We start from the raw sequence: 24421 nt of genomic DNA on the forward strand, positions 1-24421 counted from the left end.
AATATCATGGTGTCTTGATTGCTGAACTTTTAGAGAGCCTTAAAATCAAGCAGTGAAATTGCTCCAACTTCATTAGTCTTTAGCAAAATGACTTTAGCTAGTCTATTTGTGACAATGCTGGCCGCAGATCCCGGACCATAAAATTCAGACTGTGATTATCAACTACACAACTTACATTGGCCTGATTTTCTGAATCTATTTTCTGTAGTGTGCTTTTAACGGAAGATTGCAAAATCAATGAATAGACTGTTTAAATCTACTTGTATGTGAGCAGGGATCTGCCCAATCAACACTGCCTACTGAACCCCCATGTCTGAGGCCATCTGTGCACTAATCTGGTCCACTTTATTTCTTCCTGTGTCTTTTCTAAAATGCTGTCCTGCAGAAGAAAAAAAAATTCTGGCCAAATGTATATAGTATTGCCTCACTTACCATCACAGTGGCGAGAACACAAAGCTCATAGGAGTTTTCAGTTTACATTGCTGTGTTTCTATAGAGATCGAGCAGTGATTTTCAGAAGTAAAACAAACAAAAATTAATGGGACCTATTGAACTTGCTATATGAAAATTGGAATGTACTGATCATTGACAATCTATCGGAATGTGTTTTCTTGGCCATGCATATAATATTCGCTCGGGACCTACTCTATTGAGCACTGCTCTCTAAACATTAAAATCACACATGCCATTAGGTTTTTTCTTTTTTGTGTGTAACACAGAGGCCTCCGCTCTTGCAGCCCTAATAAATCAGGAGCTAAGATAAGCTAAGATAAGGGGTGGACAGATGGAATCCGTAAGAATAATGATGTTCTCAAATGATTCCATTGCAGCTAATCTGATCCTTGGAAACTCCTTCTGTATGGGACAAAGGAAGCAGAGTTTTATGGGTATCATCTCTATTCTAATAATACAAAGGAAGATTTCATATCATTTCATTGTATAAAAACGTTTGATGACATTAAAAAAATGTAGGACCCGCTGTCAAGGATGGCCTCAATGCCAGCTTTCTAAGGTCTACAAATAAGAATGTTTTTACGTTTTAAAATGGCTGAAAATCAAAACAAGGGCAATGATTCATGACACATGGAAATTATCTAAAAATCAAATATCAATATTGATAAATAAAGTTTTATGGGAACACTCCCACGCCTATGTGTTTGCTGTTGTCAACAGCTGTTTTAATTGTCACTGGCTGAGCTGAATTGTTGTAAAAGAGTCCATGTGGACCATAAATCCTAGAGTACTATTGTCTGGCCCTTTCCAAATTATATCTGTAAATTTCCCTTCAACTGCCAATTGAAAGGTTCAAGCCACCAGGCGAGCAGCAGGAGCAAGATCTGGAATTCTACTTCTGTTCAGACAATGACCTAGAAAAATGTGTGACGGCATCTACTGTTTAACACGTAGGATCTCTACAAATTGCATGTGACTCCACAGCAATTAGTTCAAATTTGCGAGGGGTGGGGGTGGTGTTCCTTTTGTTGTTGTTCAATCTATCCTCTACTCCGAGGGAAAAGTTGAAGCACAATCTCAATCAAAGTGCTTTGGTGAGAAACCAGATTGGCAAATGCTTTCAAAATCAAGTATACCGTGTTCTCCCAGTCAGGGAAGGACATGGAGACCCAACCTTCTTTTCCCAAAGTCCATAGCAGAAAGAACAGTTTTTAGGGCAGTGGATTCAAAGGTGTTTTTGGAACAATAGCATCTGCATCACTCAGGAATGTTGTGGAAATGCAAATACTCAAGGCCCACCCTTGACCTACAAATAGGGACACTCCAGGGGTAGGCCTAGCAATCTCTCCATAACAAGCCTTTCAAAGTATCCTGATAGAACTAAGAAAAGCTTAGAAACAAAGCAAAATAATAGTTGTCACTATTTTTGAATAAAATTATTTGTAACCCATCACTACATGATATTGACTGAATAAAAATATTGAATAGAAAAATAGGGGAAAATAAAATTAGAGTCTGCTCAACATGGTGAGACACGCACCTACGAAGTACCTCAGCTGAGATTTGAGGATACAAGTGGTCCTGGACTTTCAGTCCATACAAACCTCCTGGTAGAGAGTAGATACTAGGTGAAAACACACAAATTTTGACATCTGAAATAAAAAGCCATTTAATGGGATAATGAATTATGCTTACTTTATACACAAAAATCCAGGAGATGAAAAAAGAAATCACAGGCTCGACAATCATAGTAGGTGACTTTAATACACTGCTCTCTGAGAAAGCTATATCACAGAGAAAGAAACTTAACAGGGAAGCTATAGAAATAAACTACAATTAAGAGACTTGACCTAATAGACATTTTGAGAGCTCTCCATCCAAATGCAAAAAAAAAAAAAAATCACATGGTTTTCAAGCCCACATGGCACTTCTTCTACAACTATCCTCAAGAAATCTAAATAATTAACTGCGAAGATTCTCACTTTTTCAAAGCTTATTCTTAAAAAAGTTATTCGACTTTCCTTTCAGAATGTAATCCTGAAAAGGCAGAAAAATATCAAAAATAAATAATCATACTAAACAAGTTTCCCTAGTGTCCTAGAAACATCCACACATAGTGTAGACCAAATTGTTTCCATAGGATATTTGGTTATGTGTTAGCGTCTCATGGAAAAAGAGCAAGAAGGAAATAAAAGAAGGAGGCGACCATGGTCTGCTCCGATAGCAATGACAATCTGAGTAATATTGGAATTGTACCTATAATTTAGTGGGCATGCAAGTGCTCCATGTGAGATATTCCAGAAAATTTCCATATAATAAATACTGTATTTTATCATCATGAAAACCCTAAATTTTTATATCTCCCTCTTGATGTAATAAATCCTGACTAGTTTGGGGATTCTTGTTGAATAAGAAAAGTCCAAATATTTAAGGTGTGCAAATATCTAACATGCTGTTTCTAATCAGAAGTTTGGAGGTTCGAATCCACTCCAAATGACTTACTTCAGAAAAAGCAGCCATTGAACACCCTATGACACTGAAACACACATAAGTATTGAATCAATGGTAACTGTTTTTGCTTGTTTGTTTTTAGTTGTATTGAAAGAGAATTGAAGAATGAGAATGTCATGACTCTGGTTATAAGGAAATCTTTCTGCGACAAAGGTAAAATGGTAATCTAATTAGTAGAAAACTTCCGCATTCTTCAACCTCTCCAAAAAGAACATGGTGCAACCTCCTCCCACATCTTTGGCCCACATTCTGAGGGGCCTCCTCTCTCAGTGAGCTGCTGGAAACCCTCATGGACAAAGGATAGTCGGAGCAGAGGCTTCAGTCACTGCTGGGTCAGAGACTGGCGATGCAGATTCCCTATACTTTTCAGAGGCGGCACTAGGGTCAGTGGATCTCTTGTTGGGTGTGAAAAATTTTATGATCCTCACTGGTTCTTGTTCTACGGATCTTTTGAGCATTATATTGTACCCCTCCTTATCTCTTGCTATGGCTTAAATCTTGAAATCAATTTTGTCAGAGATTAAGTTGGCTATCTGCTTTTTTTGAATTTCTGTTTGAAATTCTTTTTTTGAATTCTCAGCCTATTACTGTCTCCAAGCTTGAGATGTGTCTCTTGCAGGCAGCAGATCGATGGGTTGTGTTTTCTAAGCCAGCCTGCTAGTGTCTGCTTTTTAATGTGTGAGTTAGTCCATTGACACTCAGCGTTATAACATCCATCAGTGGATTCTGTGATATCATCTCCTACCTTTTGTGTTGGATGTTTTCCTACTTCCCTTCCTATCAGTGCATTGTGCAAATGCATGTGTGGTTCATTCTTGCCTTCTTTCCACCATTGAGCCAATGTTATCTTAGAGGCTGTTTTCAATTTGCTGACCTCGGGGTGGAGTTACCCTATTTGGTGGTCTCCTATTTGTGCTCAGTGAGTATTGTTCTTCTGACCAAATTTGGTTGGCAACGATTTTCTGTGGAGCTGGGTTTCTTTTAATGTATTGTTTGAGTTTTTCCTTGTCTGGGCAGACTCTTACTTCTCAATGTATCTTGATAGATAATTTGGCTGGATAGAGGATTCTTGGGTTTGCATTGTTTTCTCTCAATTTTGGAAGATGTTACTCCACTTTATCCTCTTCTTCATGGTGCCTGCTGATATGTCTGAGCATGTTCTTATTTGGGAACCTTTATAGGTGACTGCCTCCCCTCCCCAGTGTAGTTCTCGGGTTTTCTTTGGTCACTAGCACAATTCTCAGTTTCCTCTAGTCTGTTATTGAGGCCTTTTTTCTTGTTATGTGCTTTGGTTACCTCATCCCTTAACTTGTATTTCCCGTTGGTGTGTGGTCTGTATATCCGTTATCCTTTCATTCTTTGTCTGTAATGCTTCCCTCATATACTGTATGTCTCCTAGCAGCATTCTGAAGAGTTCTTTCTGTGGTCACTCAACTTCTGCTTGTTCCATGCATCTTGCTAGATTCAGGACTTCTGCTGTCAATGCCTTTGGTTTCACTTGCTTTTTTGTTGGTGTTATGGGTGGTTGCTGTCTGCTGTTTTGGAAGAGTTTGGTACCATTTTCTGGGGAGTCAAGTAGCCCTGGGCTCTATATTTGTGAGGCTGGTAGGAATGCTTCTGCAGGCTGCCTATAGCCAACTGTGCTGGGTGGCTGAGCTACTTCTTTATCTCAATAGGGTTTTACTCTCCATAGACAGCCAGGATTCCCTAGTTGGAGGGGTGGTCTAAGTGCCCCCTCAGGCCACACAGGTGGATGGATTCAGTCAGTGAGTTTAGGTCTCTGTGGCGGCGGCTGCCACACAATGTTGGGAGATGCCCCTGAGGGGGTACCAGGTGACAGCTTGGAAAAGCCCCCTTCCACTGGTGTACGTTCCAGGCTACCATGGGGAAAGATTCACTGCCGTGGGTGGAGGTGCTGTGTGAAGGTGGGGAAGGCCCTGCTAATACTAACACAAGAGGGTGTGCCAGGTGAAAGTAGGAAAAGTACCTCCATCGCTAGTGGTGGTGCCAGGCTACCAGGGGAAAGCCTCATTGTTTTGGGTGGGGGTGCTGTGTGAAGGTGGGGAAGGCCCTGCTAATACTAACACAAGAGGGTGTGCCAGGTGAAAGTAGGAAAAGTACCTCCATCACTAGTGGTGGTGCCAGGCTACCAGGGGGAAAGCCTCATTGTTGTGGGTGGGGGTGCTGGGAAAGGTGGGGAGGACCCTGTTGTTACTGCAACAGGGGGTGTTGATGGACAGTAGGAAAAGCCCACTGCCACAGGGTGGGTTCACCAGGTGTGGTGGGAAGATCTGGTGCTACTGCAAGGGTGGGTTTGGGTGTGTTAGGTGGAGAGAGCCGCTGCAGGTGCGGTGACTAAACTAACAGCAGGCAGACTGCCAACAGGGTCTAGCCATGGCCGCTTAGGTCACAGGTGACTGGTGAGAGAACCAAGCTCAGTGGTGGGACATGTCTCCATGTGAGAATGGAGCCTGGGGAGAAAGGAGCAGCTCCCCAGAGGCAGAGTGCCATGAGCAGACAGTCACCATGTGCGCCGCAGTTGTGGAGGACTCAGCAAGGCAGCTGGCCAGCTTCAGGTGTGGCATTCAGGCTGAGGGGGAACAACTGGTGGGTGGTGGCTGCATTGGCGTCTGACGCAGTGTGGTTGGCATGGACTGGGGAATCCCTGGGGATCCAGCAAGGCTAGATGGGGGAGGGGGGTCTTCTCCCTCACCAAGCAAATATTCCAGGTTGTGGTGGGAGTCTTTACTTACCAGAATCACCCCACTCGTCCCCCAGGACATTGGGTTCACTGATCTCCACGGAGCTCAAATTGTAGGCTGATTACCTGGGTGCCATCTTGTCGGGCCATGAGGTTTAATTAAAACATTTTAAGATAAAAGCCTCATTGCCATCTTAGTCTAGAAGCTCTTCTGAAATCTTTTTCTTTGTAGCTACATACAGACCTCCATCTGAGGAACAGAAGACAAGACTTGCATGACTGGCCCACCCTGGAACCGTGGGAAAAAATCACTATCATCTCTACCAAACCTGCCTTTCACTCACTCTTTGCCCTTGTTCTCTTTCTCTGCCTGCCTGTCACACACACCGATACATTCTGATGCAAACACTCATGTACACATTTTCAGTAAAACCTAAAAATGATTGCAGTTGAAATGAATTCAAATATTTCATTGCCAGCATATGTTTTGGGATCATATGTAAAGTATTAGTTTTAAGCTTGTTCAGTACACCTGCCATATAGTATCACATTTAATCTACAATAAACTCAGTAAACATTATCTCAGAGGAAGAATTTATGTTCAGAAAGGCAAGAGTCTTATCTCAATTTGACTTTAGTCATACCTTGGATTATTTCTGTTCTCTTGATTAAATGTCTCCTGGTTCTAAGTATGTGTTTTTAAATTTCTGCTGAATAAAAATAATGCTTTCGTATACTATTTCCTCTTCAATAAAAGCATTCAGGTCGTATTGATTTTTTCCAAACTGTTCTCAACTCATCCAAATCATTTGAAGTTCCAAAAAAAATTCTTCATTTGAACAAAACCCAAGAATTAAGCCAAAAGTAACAAACTATGTTGTTTTTAAACTTTATTGATATGGGGCTTTAGTGGTATTGATGAATCTGATATTTTAAGGAAAGGAAACAGGCCGGGGAGTCCTCCATTAGGACATGAGTGCTGCATGTTTAGAAGCCCCTGGCTCTCCATGGCCTGTGCAATTATGCAGAAGTTTGTCTCCTTTTAGGTGTCATCCATTCTGACCCAGGCTATCTTTTTTTAAAATAGCTATTTCATTAAAGAAACAATCACCAGACTATTCATTGAAATAAATGAAGGAGATTTCTGTTTATTTATGACCTCAGGGAAAAAATCATGGCAGAGAAGCCCTACTTTTCTAGAGATTCTCATTTCAAAATTAATTCTGGTTTAGTTAGTGTACATTAAGCTCTTAAATTATTTTAAATGTCCTAGTGATGTAGGTCTTTTGAAACTTAGAGATGAACTAATATAAAATATTCATTGGTTGTGAATAGGATTGAACAGTATCATCCCTGTCCTACAAGTTTAATAAAGGACAGCTAATCTCCATAAAGACTGTAGATGCCAGTCTGACTTATGACTCGTGGGGAAAAAAATGACCTGATACTATTTACATCTGTATAATCATGACTATTTTTTGTAGGAACATTTATTATTGGTTGCAGTGGTTCACAGATAATAAATTAACTCTGAGTGTGACCTTCTAGACCCAAAGCTATAAATTGAAGTGTTAATCTTGCAGAAGTCTTTCAAAAGAGGCTTTAAATACACACCCCATTATTTAAATTATATGACCTACAATCATTATTTTCCCAATAAAATGAGTAAAATAATAAGTTTCTAATACATTAGTTCATGTAATTTACACTATATGTGTATTTATGTAAACATTTATACTTACATATATATGTATACAAAATGGGGCTTTGAAGTTTGTGGAAAAGATATTACCTTTGAACTCAATCTTTCCAGAAAGTATTGGAAGCTCTTTCATATGTGGTGTGCATGTATGTGTATATGTGTGTGTGTGTGTGTGTGTGCTTGCATATAGATAGATAGAATAGTAGATTCATTTCCTTTCCTGAAAAGTCCATAATCTAAGAGGTTCCACCAATAGTTATCAGACCAGGAAACCAGGTTTTGCTTTTTTATGAGTTTGTATTCTGTTCCACAGTTGTCTCCAATCTAAATAGTATCTTCTAATGTGATCCTTTTCACAGCAGTTGGTAGTGGTAGTCAGGCACCATCTACCTTGTTTGGTCCGAAGAATTTGGATTCTTCCGCAATTTTATATATATATATATATATATATATATATATATATATATATATATATATATATATATATATATATATCTTCCCAGTGAGACTAAGCTCACACAGTGTGGCTGGTATGCCGCCCAGGTGATCACAGCCACACAGCTCTCCTTCTGCTGCAGGGCTTCTCAATGGGAAGCAAACAACATCCTCTGAGAGACATGGAACAAGTTACTTTTCAAAAATATCACTAAACAAGGACTCCTATTTCTCTTACATGTCCTGCCAGGTAGAAAGTCAGAGCAGGATTGGAACTTTCCATGCAAAGGACCTCTGATGAAAGGTGTGATGTAGTTAGACAGCTAAGTTAGAGACCTTCCATATAAAACATCCTCCTGGGAACTACAAGGAGCAGGCAGAATGGTGGTCAATGCATCTTGTCGAGAAGATGTCTCTCCATGAAACAGGGAATGAGCCACATCTATACAACCTGAATATGATGCTTACATCATTATATACTCATTTACATTGTGGTCAGTTCATGATTATAATTACATTAGCATAAATTATGGGTGGAAGCAGGCACAAAGTCAATTTTTAATGTAACCATGCTTGTTGCCAATCATTGGAGAATCTGCTCCGTGCCCTCCTCAGGATGGATCAAAGATGGGTTCACACCTGTGGACTATTTGTTCATGGTGCCCTTCTCACACCTGGAGGTACCCATTCTCTTCCCCAGGAAGGTGCTTTGCTGGTTACACTGGTTTAAGTGTTACTGGTGTGTGTTGTGTTTCCAGTTTGCTTGGGCAATGACTTGGCTGAGTATGGCATCTTTGCTGTCATTGTGACTCTTTAAAGTGACAGTGTCAGGAACAGGGAAATCTGGGAGCAGCCCAGTAACATATTCTTGCTGCTGAAACTTGGGACTACAGGGGAAAGTGGGAAAATAGGAACCACTGCGAAAAAACTTACACCATATGGGGTCTCCTCTGTTGAAGTAGTCTTTAGGATGTACAATTAGAGGGGGTGCCAGATGGCTCATGGATGCTAGGCAGGCTCTCTACCTTATTGCTTAGGGAACAAGATTAGAAGAATACATGTGTAGACCCATTTTAAAACTGCTTAAAATTAATTTTTTAAAAAGAAGAAGAAGATCGAGAAATACACATGAGTTAAATTCCTGGGCAATTTCCTCTGGCCATGGACCGTGGATGTGGATAACCTTGCTAACATGCAGAATGCATTGGAGAGTGGATTATTTCAGATTCAGTTAGTTTATAATTTAGCACTACATCATGCCTTATGATCCATTTAAATTTGTTCTAGTTTTAATATTTTCTGCTTTCTTTTTGATTGAGGTTCTCATCCACTTCACTTTATTATTTTTGCTAGTTTTCATTTTTGTCATTGTTGTTTGATAGTTGATGTTTTTCTGTCCTTGAAGTCTGGAGTAGGTACATCTATCGAGGCAGTAACTGGATTAGTATTCCCCTGGGGCTAGGGCATGGGAGGTTTCAGGGATTGGGGAGCTAATAATGATTTGTACAAGACTGAAGAAAGTGTTCTACAATTGATGATTATACAACTCTTCTTGATGTGATCGAACTATTGAATTGTATGATATGTGAATTATAGAACAGTAAATCTGATGGGGGGAGGTGATAACCAAGCAGGGGTTGGGAACACCAAAATAGATGGGAGAAATGAAAAATAAAGAAAAACTTTCACTGGAAATGAGGATAGGTTGACCTAGGAAGAACTGAGCATGTGGCTGCAGGTACTTTACAAGATGACTATCTTTCAGACTCTTTTTTTGAGGATACTTGCCTGGATTGGCATGAGTTAACTCCCAGTGCTTTTGCTTTACTCCTTGCTTGCAACATTTCGCCTCCTCCTTTTGACAGTGTCTGTACAAAAGGTGGGCGGGTTTCGGGACCCCGCTGTTAGTGCTTTACAGTTATAGAGCAAAGGAGCACCATGAGCAGCAGAGGCTTGACCTCCTTAGAACCTGAGCTGTTGGTAAGGTTCATTTTATTCTCACAATAACAGACAGCGGCAGACTGAGGCAACTTAGTCAACCAAACAGCAGCTTTGTCCTTGTGGACACAGGAGAGTTGGCACCTCCAGAAATCTTAAGAAGATGCTCAGAGTTATGGACTTCACCCAGAGAAAGGGGAGAGCAGAGTATAACACCAGTTGTACCCAAAGGGGAGGAAGGATGAGAGGACTTGGGACCCTCTATAAGGGACACTCTCCATGGACCTGCTTTCTGTCACAGAATACTCGCCATGTTACCCAGGGTAGGAGTAGACACAGGGGATGTCTTGCACATCTATTCCTCAACACAGATCTCAAGGGAACAGAAGACTCCTAGCTGAGAAACTACTCTCCCTTCTCTCTCCAGCTCCCATGGGGCAAGAAACAGCTAGTACCCCAAGAGCTGTCTGTTGGAAAATGAAGACACAGGGTTTTTGATGGCTTGAGAAAGAAGAAATTAACTCTTCTTTTGAAACGAAGTCTAGACACAACAATCATTGGCTCATCAAGTACCACGGTCAAGAAAGAGTTCATTAAATCATCACACAAATATTCAACTAGATCTTTTTGCAGTAGAGAAAGCAAGTAGTCAGAAGTGCTATATGTACCGGTATTCAAATATTTTAGGGATAAGCCACTGTCGTGTGGCAGGTATATAGAAAACATGAAACTCCCATAAGAGTCCCAGAAACAAGGGATGGATCCCCAGAACCACAAGCTCCTCTGTCCCCAGACTATGCTCCACCCTACGAGAAGGAAGCTTTTTCAAGAAGTACCTGGGGCAAGTGGCCAGTTGGGTTTGAGTCCACACTTCCTTTTTTTTTTTTCCAGACCCATGTCTTTGTCGAGAGAAGCTGGATAGCTTTTCAGAGAACCCCAAAGAGTTCAAAGATGAATTGTGATGTTGAAATTGAACTTCAACCTGACCTGTGAAGATGCAACAGTTGTCCTAATCCACTGCTGTACCACAGATGGAAAACAAAAGAGAATCCTGAGTAAGACAAGGGAACACACAAGAACAGGCATGCTTCCTGCCACCCCCCCCCCCAATGGCACGCTTCCTGCAGAAATACAGAACCAGAAGTAGGAAGCTATAAAAAATCAAAGACCTTATTTAGACATCAGATGAAACCCTGCCATTTTTAGTACTAGAATGACAGAAGCCTTCAGAAACTACACCGATACAAATTCCAAGGGCCCCTAGGAAAAACCATATGCTTTTTATCACTTAATTTGGAACTGATATTAAGAGAAAATTATAAGAGCTAGACACAGAACCCTAGACCCAACACTTCAGAATGGTGGAAGTCTTTAGGGCTTTTCTGACAGAAACAGACAGCCTAGAAAAGCCTGGCTGTTGGCAGTAGCTGTCCATGACCCTCTCCAGGTAACCCTGGTGCACCCACAACCTTGGATCTGGATCGGAACCATGCCACACTCTATTGGCCAGGAAGTATAGACCCTGATCAATGTGGATGCAGAGAGACCATTGAAAGGCCCAGTGTCCCTAGCATGCTAGAGGATGGGTGACTAGTTAACACCCCCATCAAGGGCCAGTCCCCCTAATTCACCCAGTGTGTGGCACCCCTTTCTGAGAGGAACAAAGCAGGGTAATCTTAACATAAGCATTTGCTCCATTATTTCCCCTGAGAGTGTCCCTATCAATCAGGCTCCCTCTTTGATGCTGACACGCCTCAGATGTCACATAGTGCGACCATTATCATGACAAGCACTGGATGCATGCATAAACGGCATATAATGAAAGTGAATAAAGTTAGTATCGCCATATCCTTTGCTCAGGCCTGGTAATTCTTCCTTGCCCACCGCCCCCCTGCGGCCCCTAAACTGAATCCCTTCAGCTTCGACTAAATCATTTCTGGTGTGAGTGATCATGCATGACATTAACATCCAAAAGCATTGACTGAGTGAATGAATGTGAATGCAAATTGTTGTTCGAAGCAAAACATACCACCTAGAACCGTTCACCTCCCTTTTAAATGCTGGGTGGTAAGTTAAGTGAAAGAATGTACGTCTTTTACCCGCTCTTACCTGTAAGAGGGAAAGCTATAAGACGGTGGGGAAAATTAGAATGATGGATGTGATTCTAATTTTGATGGTTGATTCATAGCTGAGGTGGTGTAAAATTGTATAAGATAAAGAAAACTTTATTTAAATATGGGTTGCACTAATTAAGGAAATTCAGCAGCTATTTATTGAGCATTTGATATTTTATCTGTAGATGAGAGTCACACTGCAAATGGCCCAGAGCAACTCTTCTTTCCGTTCAGAATTGCACATGCATGAAACTTAAAAATTAGAACTATGAAACACCTTGCTAAACACTATCACACTTAGCTTCCACAACTCACATTGCATTCATGTAACTTCCCCATCGGGGATGCCAAAATCTTAGGCTCTGAAAGAAAATGTGAGGCAAAATCACAGTATAACTCAGGAACTCAACTCCCTTGCTGCTATTTGGTCAAAGATGACTCGCCGTGTGTTTTCTCCTGTGTGTTATGAGACAGTATTTGTTTACAGAAGGAGAAAGTCCAATCTTCCTCCTGTGTAGCCGCTGCTGGGTTTGAACTGCTCACCATGCAGATCACAGCCCAACAAGTAACTACGACACCACGAGGGCTCCATAGGTATATGTGTATGCATATGTGCATATGTATTTAAAGGTATATATGAACATACCTGGTAGTTTTGAACCACCAACCATGAGGATCACAGCCCACCAAGTAACCACTATACCACCAGGACTCCACATAACATGAAGAGGGTTCAAAAACTTAATGGAAAATGGGGTTACAAGATAGTGAGACTTTCTCATGAATTCTATGAAGCCCCTCCTTACATGATTTTAATTGATGTGACTTCTTCATTGTTCGTATGCAGAGAAGAATTCAAGATGATGAATTGTCCTCAGGGAAAAGGATACACCTTACAAGTGGTATAAATTCAAAGAAAAAAGAATCACTAAATGACAGAAAAATAAGAGGAGACAGATCATAGAGAAATGTTTAAGATATGCCAAGCCCGGTACCATCCATCTAATTCATTCTAACTCATGGTTTCTGAGATTGTAAATATTTACCAGAGCAAACAGTCTCATGTTTCTCCTTTGGAGCAGCAGGTGGTTTTGATCCACAAACCTTGTTATTAGTAGGCCAACACGTAGCCCAAAATATCACCAGTGCTCTTTACCTAAGAAATAAAACTTAAGAATTAAATCATAGAAACCAGGAATTCCAAGTTGATGAAATAGACCACCCAAATGGCCTCTGCTGGTAATGAATGATACAGAGAAGGAAAGAATTAGCCTGTTGGTAATCAAAATCCTAGAAATATAACATAATTTAGGATGTAGTCATTTAAAAATCCAAATTGTAACAGCTTCCACCTTCGCAGTAAAGTTTTCTTTTTAGCAGGGATGTCCTGACTCAGGAAGGAGTAATCAAGGGCTCATGGAGTTTCAGGGGATTATGACCTAATGGCCCCTGGAGAAGTACAGGTATAGATAATTTCCTAACAATCATTGCAAAGCCTGCCTGGTTTAGGCTATCAGTTGAATCCTGTGATCACTGTAAAGCACTTGCTTGCCACATAGCTTAAAGACCACTGGCTTGCTGGACAAAGACTGAATTCTAGAGCAGATTGAAGCGCCTTTCCTTCTGCAAGCACTTGCAGGAATAACCATAGACATTCTTGAATCAACCTGGTTTCTGCTTTGCCTAATATAGTGATGGGCTTCCCAGGCATCCCTTGCAACTGGAAACACTATGGATGATTTCAGGAAGTAGAAGGCCAATCACAACAGCTAGAGATTGATTCTAAACAGCTACCTTCTGTGACAGCTGCTGCTAATGTGTAGAAACAAGGATGAGTTAAGAACATGCTGGTGGACGCACTCTACAATCAGCAGGCACCAAAGTGGTGAGGCCATGAAGTTTTGTAAGTGACCTTTTCTGTGGTGAAGTGGAATTTCTTAAGGTGACTCTTATTTATTTGTTTGTATAAATAGTGTCCAGTAACTTAAGAGTTGAATCTGTACCTATCAACTTGAAATTCATCTATTGCAGTCTGAAGCCAGCCTATACTTATATAATTTCCTTTTTTCTCAACAGTTTTAAAAATTCTGTATTATTGTTAAATTAATGACACTATCAAAGGAATTACCCTATGCCTCAGGGGGATGTTCACTATCATAAAAATAATAATGTCTCTAAAATGGACCAGAGACACATATAAACCATAGACATATTAATAGATTTTGGGAACACACTTCGTTCTAGTCCCAATCTAAGAAAAATTAGTTCTTATGACCTGGCCCTGGTTCAGTGTTGGCCCTCATAGAGGGGTCACCAAGATAGGGCTTTTATGGAAAAGAATGGTGACAAGTAAAGTGGCACCTCGGCAACAGAAAGGATAGCAGTTGGGTCTTAAAGGCTTATCTTAAAATAAACAGCCAAGGAAATGAAGCACCAGTTAAGTCCACATGGAAAATGCACACCAGTCTGTGTGATCCAAGGATTGTAAATAATAAAATCCAATCCAAGGGAAGGGACAGCACCAGAGCTTTAATTGTGAACTAGCACTTGGCAGAAGGCTATAGATAACTACGGAAGCCAAACATCCATCTTCAGGGTCCCCATGCAGATGAAGACTCCAGTGAATTCCCTCTCTACATAGTTGAAGAATGTGAACAGTCTTGTGATCAGACAGCATGATAAAGTCAATTGCAGCAGATGTAGGTGTGTAAAGTGCAATAGCTTATCATTTGATCTCCCTTTTGACCAATTTTAAAGTTGTTTCAGTTTTAATATTTTATGCTTTCTAATCATAATTGTTGGTTTTGTTTGTTTCCAGTTTGTGTTTTGTATGATTTTCTGTATGTGAAATCTAGAATAGGTAGACATCTGCATACGGTAACTGGATTGATAATTGTCTAAGGTCATGGGGGGCGGAGGATGAGGGAAATGGAAACTAGCAACATTAAGTATGAGAAGAAAATGTTCTGAAATTGATTGTGATGGTGCTGCTTTCAAAAATATTCTTAATGTAATTGAAGGGTTTAATTATATATCCTGTAAAGTATATGCCAATAAAACTGAAAACGAAACAAAACCGCGTTTCTTTGTTCAGACAAATCTCTCTGCAGTATCAAAGGCAGCTGGAGAATGTTCTACAAACACCCCACCCCCACCTCCACACCCTTTGAATCTGTTGACCTTAGCAAGGGATTCCCTTACATGTCTTCCAGATATCTATATTGTCAATGCCCCTCGATGTGTTTGTTCGCATCTCTCTCGTCTGAGCAATTTTGGCTGTAATTCGCAGACCTTCCCGGATTGGAACGAAGGCGTACTGCTTTTTACATTCCTAAGCGATGGCCGGTTCTGCCACTGGTTCTTTTTGTTTTCATTTTCTTTAGACACAAATGCCTTTGTTCTCTAAAAAATATTGTTGTCTGTCCCTGAAATCTCACAGCAAAATGCACTAATTCATGTCTATACACACAAGCAAGGGACACTGATCACGTCCTCTGAGTAGAGTGACCATTCTCGCCCTTTTATCCGGAATGGCATCTCCTCCATTGATATACACAAACTGCCCTCTCAAGTCTGCTTCTCTTATAGATAGGTCTTAGGTTACTACCACGATGTTCAAGAAATATTTTTAAAATAGTGTAGCTAAACTATTGTGTAGTTTTAAATAGAATTGAAGAAGTTTTCCATGTGCTTGGTTTTTTTGTGATTTAAAGATGTCTCAGGGAAATTCTTGCATCTAGCTCCACGGCTCCAGGAGTCTAGGAGAATTGTGACTTCTTTTCTGAATGTCTCCCCCTTTTGATGAGCATTTCTGTAAAATATCGTTGATCAAAATGTTCAGTAATTGGAGGTGGGCCCCATCCTGCTTCTCTGGTCTCATGGAAAAGGAGGCAATCGTCCACGGAGGCAATTAGCCACAGGTTTCATAGTCTTCTTTTCGTGACCTTCATTTTGCCTCTGTGAACCCATGCAGAGGGAGACAGTGTCATGCCACTTGAAAGCATTTAAGACTAATGCACCGCGCCATAAAACAGGAGCAGAAGTACTAAATACATTATTAGGTCAATTAACTTGCATATCTTGTGAAACCATGACTTTAAATCTACAATCCAGGAATTAAATCTAACGAAGATTTTGTACATAAGCAGTTTCAGCAGATACTCTTTTTCTTTGTTATTCATGTAAATATATCCATTACACAGCTTTTGAAAATCCAACATTTTACAAATGTATAACTTTAAAAAATAATTTTATTATGGGCTCATACCACTCTTATCACAAACCTTATGTACATCAATTGTGTAAAACACATTTGTACATTCCTTGCCTTCACCATTAAAAAAAATCATTTTATTAGGGGCTCACACAACTATCACAATCCATATATACATCAATTGTGTAAAGCACATTTTTATATTCATTGCCCTCATCATTCTCAAAACATTTACTCTCCACTTAAACTCCTGGCATAAGCTCCTCATTTTTCCTCTCCCTTCCCACTCCCCACTCCCTCATGAACCCTTGATAATTTATAAATTATTATTTTGTCATATTTTAGGCACTGTCTGTTATTTCCCTTCACCCACTTTTCTGTTGTCCTGTCCTCCAGGGATGATGTTATATGTAGATCCTTGCAATTGGTTCCCCCTTTCTACCCCACCCTCCCTCCACTCTCCGGATACCACCACTCTCACCACTGGTTCTGAAGGGATCATCCACCCTGGATTCCCTGTGTTTCCAGTTCCTATCTGTTCCAGTGTACATCCTCTGGTCCAGCTAGACTTGCAAGGTAGAATTGGGATCATGATAGCGGGGGTAGGGGGTGGGGTAGGAAGCATTCAGGTTCTAGAGGAAAGTTGCACGCTTCATACAGATGTATAATTTATTGTCTTCAATGACAATAATAGGCTCTTAAGCAATATAATTTTCCCATCACTATTGATACCCGCTTCCCCTTCCTCTTGTCGCCAGTATTCACTCGTGGATTTTGTTTTCTATATATTTGCCCTTCTGTTTTATACAATGAGGTGATATACTATTTGTTCTTTCATCTTTGGTTTCTTTCATTCAGCATAATGTCTTCAAATTTAATCCATATTTTACATGTATCAAATCTTTGTTTCTTCTATTGGCGGTGTAGTCTGCCACTGTGTATATGCACCACATTTTGTACATCCATTTATTCATCTATATGTTGGCATTAATTTTTCCATGATATGGCTATTGTAAATACTACTTCAATGAATAGATAACGACTATAATCCAGGGTGACTTTCTAAGACTCAGTAAATCCTAATTCCTTTCTTAAAAATTCTTCAGTGATGGTCTATTCTCTTAAGGATTTATCTAAAATCCTGAATTTGTGCTTCAATGCATTTTATAATCTGACTCCTGACCACTCTCCCTTCTTATTTTAGGTGTGAAACATTCTGAATCACAATCATTCACAATTCCCAATGAATATTCTGTTTTTGTTTCCTTTCAAGTCTCTGTCATCTGTCAAGAATTTCCTTTCATGTCAGAGAAAGAAATGTTAAATTGCTAGTAGATAGAACGCTGAGATACTATTCTTATATGGCACTCTGTGTTCCTAATGGGATACAAGGTACTAGAAAAGTTATGTTTTATTTTCTAGGAAACTAGCTGTAAAAATTATATGGATTTCCATTTTAAAAGAATAGAACAAGTTATTGTAAAATGAAAGATGGTCCATCTATTTGTTCAATCTCCCAGTAATGTGTTCATAATAGAACAGTGATATTTGGAAATAACTGGCATAAAGATGATATCTATTTATTTATTTAAAATCATTTTATTGGGGGTCATACAACTTTTATCACAATCCATACATACATCAATTGAGTAAAGCACCTTTATGCATTCATTGTCCTCATCATTCTCAAAATTCACCTTCCACTAAAAATGATATTCATTAGCCAACAACCAAACCCCCATTTTCCAGAACTATATTGCTCCCCTTTGGTAAAAGTTACTAATGGGGATACTGGTTGGCATTGTTTATCTCCACATGGTGAGTCAAAGATGTAAGTCATTTTCACTGTACCTGTGAAATAGTTCAGCGCCTCGAAGTCCCTCACATCGTTTCCACATCAAGAAAGAGTAAGTATGAGCACACAAACACCAGTTTTGGAAAAACGATGCTAATTACTTTAGTGAAAATGTATAGGGCCAAAACTGCATGCAAAGAAAGAGTTTGAAAAGACATATGTCCGCTGGACAATTTCTTAACAGAGACAAGCACTAAACATGAGGAAGTGTAATATTAGTCATCTGTGGCATCTATGTTGAATTCTAGGTCACATGTTTCTTTTTATTTATTTTGCAAATAGCATTACATCTGAAATTTTATACCTAAAACTTGTTTCCTTTCATATTCTATAGTGCAAAAAAAAAGTTAGTTGAATAGGGGGAAATGTGTATGATTATAGAAAACACAGTCTAGCATAATTATCTGCCTTTTTTTTTCCTTAAATCAGATTTGGGGTTGGCGATCCTCTGCAGTCTGAAGGTGCACACCCTGATTAGTCTAAGCCAATTAATGAGCACCACAGCCTATGCGGCATACATGCCTCCGTATGTTCCTATGCCCCATTTCTGGCCATGGAGAATCAGCCTTGGGTTTTATTTCATTTTTGCATATGGTGGAAGGTTGTATTATTTAAAATTGGTCGTGGAACTAAGAGACTATAAAATTCAGAACTGGTGTCAATGTTCTTGTCACGAAAGGACAAGTCATCGGCAAGTAATGTCAACAAAGAGAAAGCGAAGCTGAGAGGAAGAGAAGGAGAAAAATCAGATGCTGTTGACAAGCTTTGGATGTGGAAACAGGCACACTTGAAGTCTGACCCTGAAAACGTAAGTTGCAGAGTAAATAAATTCTATGTTGGGGTTAAGTCCACTTGTGTTTCTTGATCTGTCGTATGGAACAGAAAGAGTAGTTAGAAATCAAACTTATGATCTATTAGGACTGACCTGGCTCATATATTGAAATATACCTAAAGAATTGTCCCCTACCCAAACCCAACACAACAAAATTAAAAATGTAAAAAAACCCAAACTAAAAAATAAAATATTTCACATAAGATTGGTAATGGAATTTGTTGTTGTTGTTTATGTGTCAAGGATATTTCCATCTGAGGAAAAATACTGATGAATTTATCTGAACCCCCACACCCACCTCCCTCTCAAACCTAACAGGAACAAAACGATGAGGTTTATGCTGTTTGATCTTGAAAAGATTGAGCAGTCTCTTGGCATTATCCTACCATAATAATAAATAGAAATAGATGTTTCATACCTATCCCAAGTTTATTTTAGACAAAGGTTTGATGGGGCATAATTAATTGGAACACAATCAAATTAAAATTTCACAGCATTGTGTGTATGTATGCCTATAAAGAGAGATTTATCACTATGATACAGATAAAGACACAGGAGTAGGTGTAGTTATAGATATTCCTAAAAATAAGTATGGAGTAATTTCATCATATTTACTTTGGAGGCATCATCAGAAGGGATCCATTGAAAGGTAAAGACGTCATGTTGGCAGATGTCCAGTGAAAATGAGGAAAGCCCTCCAGGGGATTGTTTGACACGGTGGCTATCTCCAAGGGCACACACATACCAAGCATTGGGAAGAAGGTGTAGGCTTATACACTATTTATTTCTGACCTTATACATGAGGTCCCTCTGAGTCAGAGTGGACAGGTCAGTGCCTAACAAGAATAGACATACATATGTATAAGCTGTTACTGTTAAGTTAGGCATCAGAGAGTCAGTTCTGATGTATGGTATCCCTGTCCAACAGAATGAAAGGCTTCCATCTTCACAAATGTTGTTATAAGAGAGGGTGCCTGACCAAAAAAAACATGGGAAAAAAATCCTCTGGGAAGAGTTTTCATAGTATACATGCATTTTTCCCACTAGACGAGCATCAAGCAATGTACTCCGAGTTAGTGCACACAGTGGCATCACCTGGGAAGCTTCTAGTTTTTAGTAAAAGCAGTTTCGCTCAAACCTTGTTTGTTTCTGTTTTTTGTGATGGCTGATTTAAGTGAACAACGTGTGGCTGTGAAATGTTGTTTCCTGCTTGGGAAATTCCACAGAAATGGTGATGTTTAGCGCAGCTTATAAGGACAGCTCTATGGAAAAAAATACTCAGGTATACGAGTGGTATTCTTGTTTCAAAAAAGGTGAAATGTCAATCGATTAAAAACCTCATTCTGGGTGTCTGTCTGGACGAAAATATTAACAAAATGTGTGCACTTGTGCTCAAAGACTGAAGACGGACCATTGAAGAGACAGGGGAGCTAGCTGGATTATCAATGAATTGTGATGGAAGATTTGGGAATGAAAAGGGACGCTGCGAAATTTGTGCCTGGGGTTCTGACTGACCAGTAAAAAGAGCATCAACTGGAAAAATGCTATACTTTGAAAGAACAGCTCTGGAGTGACTAAGACAGTTTCTTCCCCAAGGTCATTACCGGTGACGGGACAAGGTGCTTTTCTTAATTGAGCAAACTCAATTAAGCCAGAAGGAGACTCCATAATCAACTCACCAAAAAAGCTTGTCCACTGAAGTCAGAGATCAACACAATTCTCATTTGTTTTTTTTTGTTTTTGTTTTTAATGTGAGGGTGATAGCATATTTGAAGTTCATTGCACCAGGTCAGACTGTTAATCAAGCTTTCTATTTGGGGGTCCTGAAAAGATTGTGTAATAGTGTGTGACAAAAAAGGTGACTGGTTTGGCCACCATGACAATGCACCTGCTCACATAGACATCTCAGAGCACCAGTTTGGGGCCAAAAGACAGCAAGCCTCTATTGCCCCAAGCGCCTTGCTCACTGGACCCTGCTCCATGTGACTTCTTTTTGTCTGTGAAAATGAATAGGGACATGAAAGGATGGTTATTTTATGACATAGAAGATGTGACCCAAAAAAAAAAACAAGGGAGGTGCTGTCAGATGAGTTTGAAAAATGTTTCCAAGAATGGAATCGCAGATTTGACCAATATTTTAAGTGTAATGAAGCATACTTCGAAGGTGATAAGGCTGCTTTGGAAAAAAATTAAATACATTGCTTTGAAAAAATATTTCTGGTATTTTTGGTACCCCCAAATAACTATTATTGCAGCTCCTATGTGAACTCATTCATATCAGGATTTCCCCACTTTTCTCTGGTAACCTACCCTGCCAAGCATGAGGTCATTCTCTAAGAACGGGATATTAGTCACTTCTGCTAGGTCACATTTGATGAAGATGATCTGTGTTCTTGCTATTTTTGAATTCTGAATCAGAGAATAGGATTTACTCATTATGAAAAAAAATCCAATCACATTTCTCCCCACACTATTGGATAGATTGGTTGCTCGTTTCCTGTTTCCCCCAGGAAATAAGCAGCCTGGTCTGCAGTGGTGCCACACAGAGTCACTGCATTGGCGGCTTTCTAATGTCTTAATTTGCACATATGCCCTTATCCGCATTCATGTCACTGACAGTAATATGTGAAAAAATTACTATTCTTCATTTACCCTTCCAAAACTATGGCTTGTTCCTTAGGTCTTGTTGCTGTTGTTGGGTAACAGAGTTGCTTCTGCCTCCTGGCATTCCCCTGCACAGCACAATGAAACACTACCTGGTTCCTCACCAGCTGACAACTGTTGCTAGGTTTGAACACCTTGTTGCAGCCACTGTGTCAGTCCATTTTATTGAAGTTCTTCCTTTCCACCATGCTTGATGTACTACTTCTCCAAGGACTGGCCATTCCTGACAGCATGGTCACAGTAACCACCGTGGAGTTTTACTGTTCTCACTTCTAAGGATCACCCTAGCTGACTTGTTACTTGTTTCAAAACAGAATTCTTCACTCTTCTGGCAATTCATTTTGTTGTTGTTGTTGTTATTGTTATGTGCCATCAAGTTGGTTTTAACTCATTGCCACCTCATGTACAATAGAAAGAAACAGCATCCAATTATTCTTACTTTGAGGTTAATATTGAAGTCCCTAAGAACAATCCATCTTGTCAAGCGTTGTCCTTTGTCATGGCTCGTCTACTTACCAAGCGTGATATTGGCAACAATGACTGGTCTTTTTTGATAACAAGTCAAAAGTACGTGAGATGAAGTCTTACTATCCTTGCGTCTAAAGACTCTTCTGGTTGTATTTCTTCCAAGATAGACTTGTTGATTCTTTAGGCAGCCCAATTAATTAATTAAATCATATTAAAAAGAGGGATGCAACCACGACCATAATACATTTCATAACATTTCCTTCATTCTTGAACTCATTGTTATTAGTTCCCATCATCCCCCCAAATTAATAAAGTAAAATAAAAAAGAGAAAAGCATTAATTGAAAAGAGAGCAGGAAATTTAAAAACAAATTTAAAATGAGCCAAAAGAGAGGTAAAATAAGGTGTCATATTTTTAGCTATGTCTGCAATAATCTATTTTAAAATCATATTGTCTGATGGCAAGGCTATTCATATTTCCAGTCTATGGTTATTGGGGACTCATTGGATGCTGAATCCATGTGGTGACCCTGCAAATTGATTTGGGGCTATCATTGTCATCTATAGCTTTATGCAAAGTGGGCACTCAGAATTTAAGCTCTACTACTGTTCCCACTTCCTGTCTTATTTACAGTCTTGACTCACACAGACTAGGCCTTCTACTGTATGGACTTAGCTGACCCCTCATTCAGATGGCTGCTGGTTTTAAAAGAAGTCTTTAAGACTCCATATGCTGTTCTTTCTGATAGCTATATTCTATCTTAATTCTTCTTCCCACATTGCTATAGCACCAATATCTTCAGTGGTTTCTTCATAACATTCTTTATAGGCAACAATAGGAAGGTTCAACTCTGAAGCCCCACTAAGTGAACTGAACTTTACCTTTAGCCCACTAGTAGCAGACATAAGGAATTGAGATACTCCTTGGGCTTAAGGCTGAAATGAGAAGAAGCAGATGACTGTCCCAAGGTTATGGTGCTTGAAGTCATTGGGATTTGGTTTGGACCTCTTGTTTTTAGGGTGCCCAAATAATGGCAGCACAGGACTACTATACACTTGCTATTTTCTTGGGGGCTTATTTTTGGTCCCATTGAGTGACATGTCTTAGTCTAGCAAACACGGCACGTTTCTGTTCTTGTGAATGAGTACTATTGAAAGTCTTGCCCTATCTTCAACCCTTTTTGTGTAAACAGGTCCAGTCATTTACATGTATATTTTTACATGTATACATATATATTACATGTATATTTTTCTTTTCTCAACAATGTTTTAAATTCTATACCACTGGCTGAATTAATGGTTTTAATTACCATATGCCCCATTGGGATGATTTAAAATGTCCTCCAGAAAAATGACAGTAATGTCTCTAAAGTGAGCCAGGGAAATATATAAACCATAGATACATCAATGTGTTTTGAGCTCCCACTTAATAGCAACCGTAATCTAAGGTCAACTAGTTCTTTTAGCATGACCCTACTTGATATTTTCCCTCTGTGTTGTGTTTTTTTGTGATTGATTTATCTCAGCATAATATACTTCAGGTTCATCCATGTTCTGAGATGTTTCATAGATTCATTGTGTATGTATGAATGTTTGTTCATTCGTATTTTGAGACATTAGGTTGTTTCCTGCTGTTGTGAATAATGCTGTGATGAACATCTGGGTGCATGTATCTATTTGTGTCATGATGCTTATTTCTCTAGCGTATGTCTGCTCTGATAAAGATTTACAGTCTGGGAAACCCAATGAAAGATCACAGCGAGAATGCATGCAGCAGCAGTGGGGCTTCCTTTGATTTAGTAGTGGGATGTCCCGGCAGACCTAGTGGCGCAGCGGTTTATGCGTTAGGCTGATATCTATAAGGGTGGTATTGGGGACCCAGCAACCACTCCTCAGGAGAAAGATGAGACTTTCAGTTCTCATGAAAATTCAGCTCTAGAAAACCACAGTGACAGTTCTACTGGATGCTATGGGGTCCCCATGTGTCAGAGTCAACTCAATGTCAGTGAGTTAAGTGTGACTAATGGATTATATAGTATTTCTATGTCCATTAAACAAATCATTTTATTGGGGCTCATACAACTCTTATCACAATCCATATATATATTTACTGTGTCCAGAACATTTTTACTTGTGTCGCAATCACCATTTTCAAAGTATTTTCTTTTCACTTGAGCCCTTGGTATCAGCTCATTTCACCCCTCCCCTTTCTTCCCCCATGAACTCTTGATAATTTATAATATTTTTTTCATGTCTTACACTGAACAATATCTCCCATTACTCACTTTTCTGTTGTCGATCCACGTGGGAGTGGGTTAAATATAGATCACTGTGATCAATTCCTCTTTCTCCCCCCATTTTCCCCTTATCCTCCTGGTTTCACTACTCTCATTATTGGTCCTAAGATGTTTGTCTGACCTGGATTCCCCGTGTTTCCAACTCTTATCTGTATTAGTGTACGTGCTCTGGTCTAGCCTGATTTGTAAGGTAGAATTGGGGTTATGATGGGGGCGGTGGGGAGGAAGTATTAAACAAC

Source organism: Tenrec ecaudatus, chromosome 13 (genome assembly GCF_050624435.1).
Source record: "Tenrec ecaudatus isolate mTenEca1 chromosome 13, mTenEca1.hap1, whole genome shotgun sequence".
NCBI classification, from domain to species: Eukaryota; Metazoa; Chordata; class Mammalia; order Afrosoricida; family Tenrecidae; genus Tenrec; species Tenrec ecaudatus.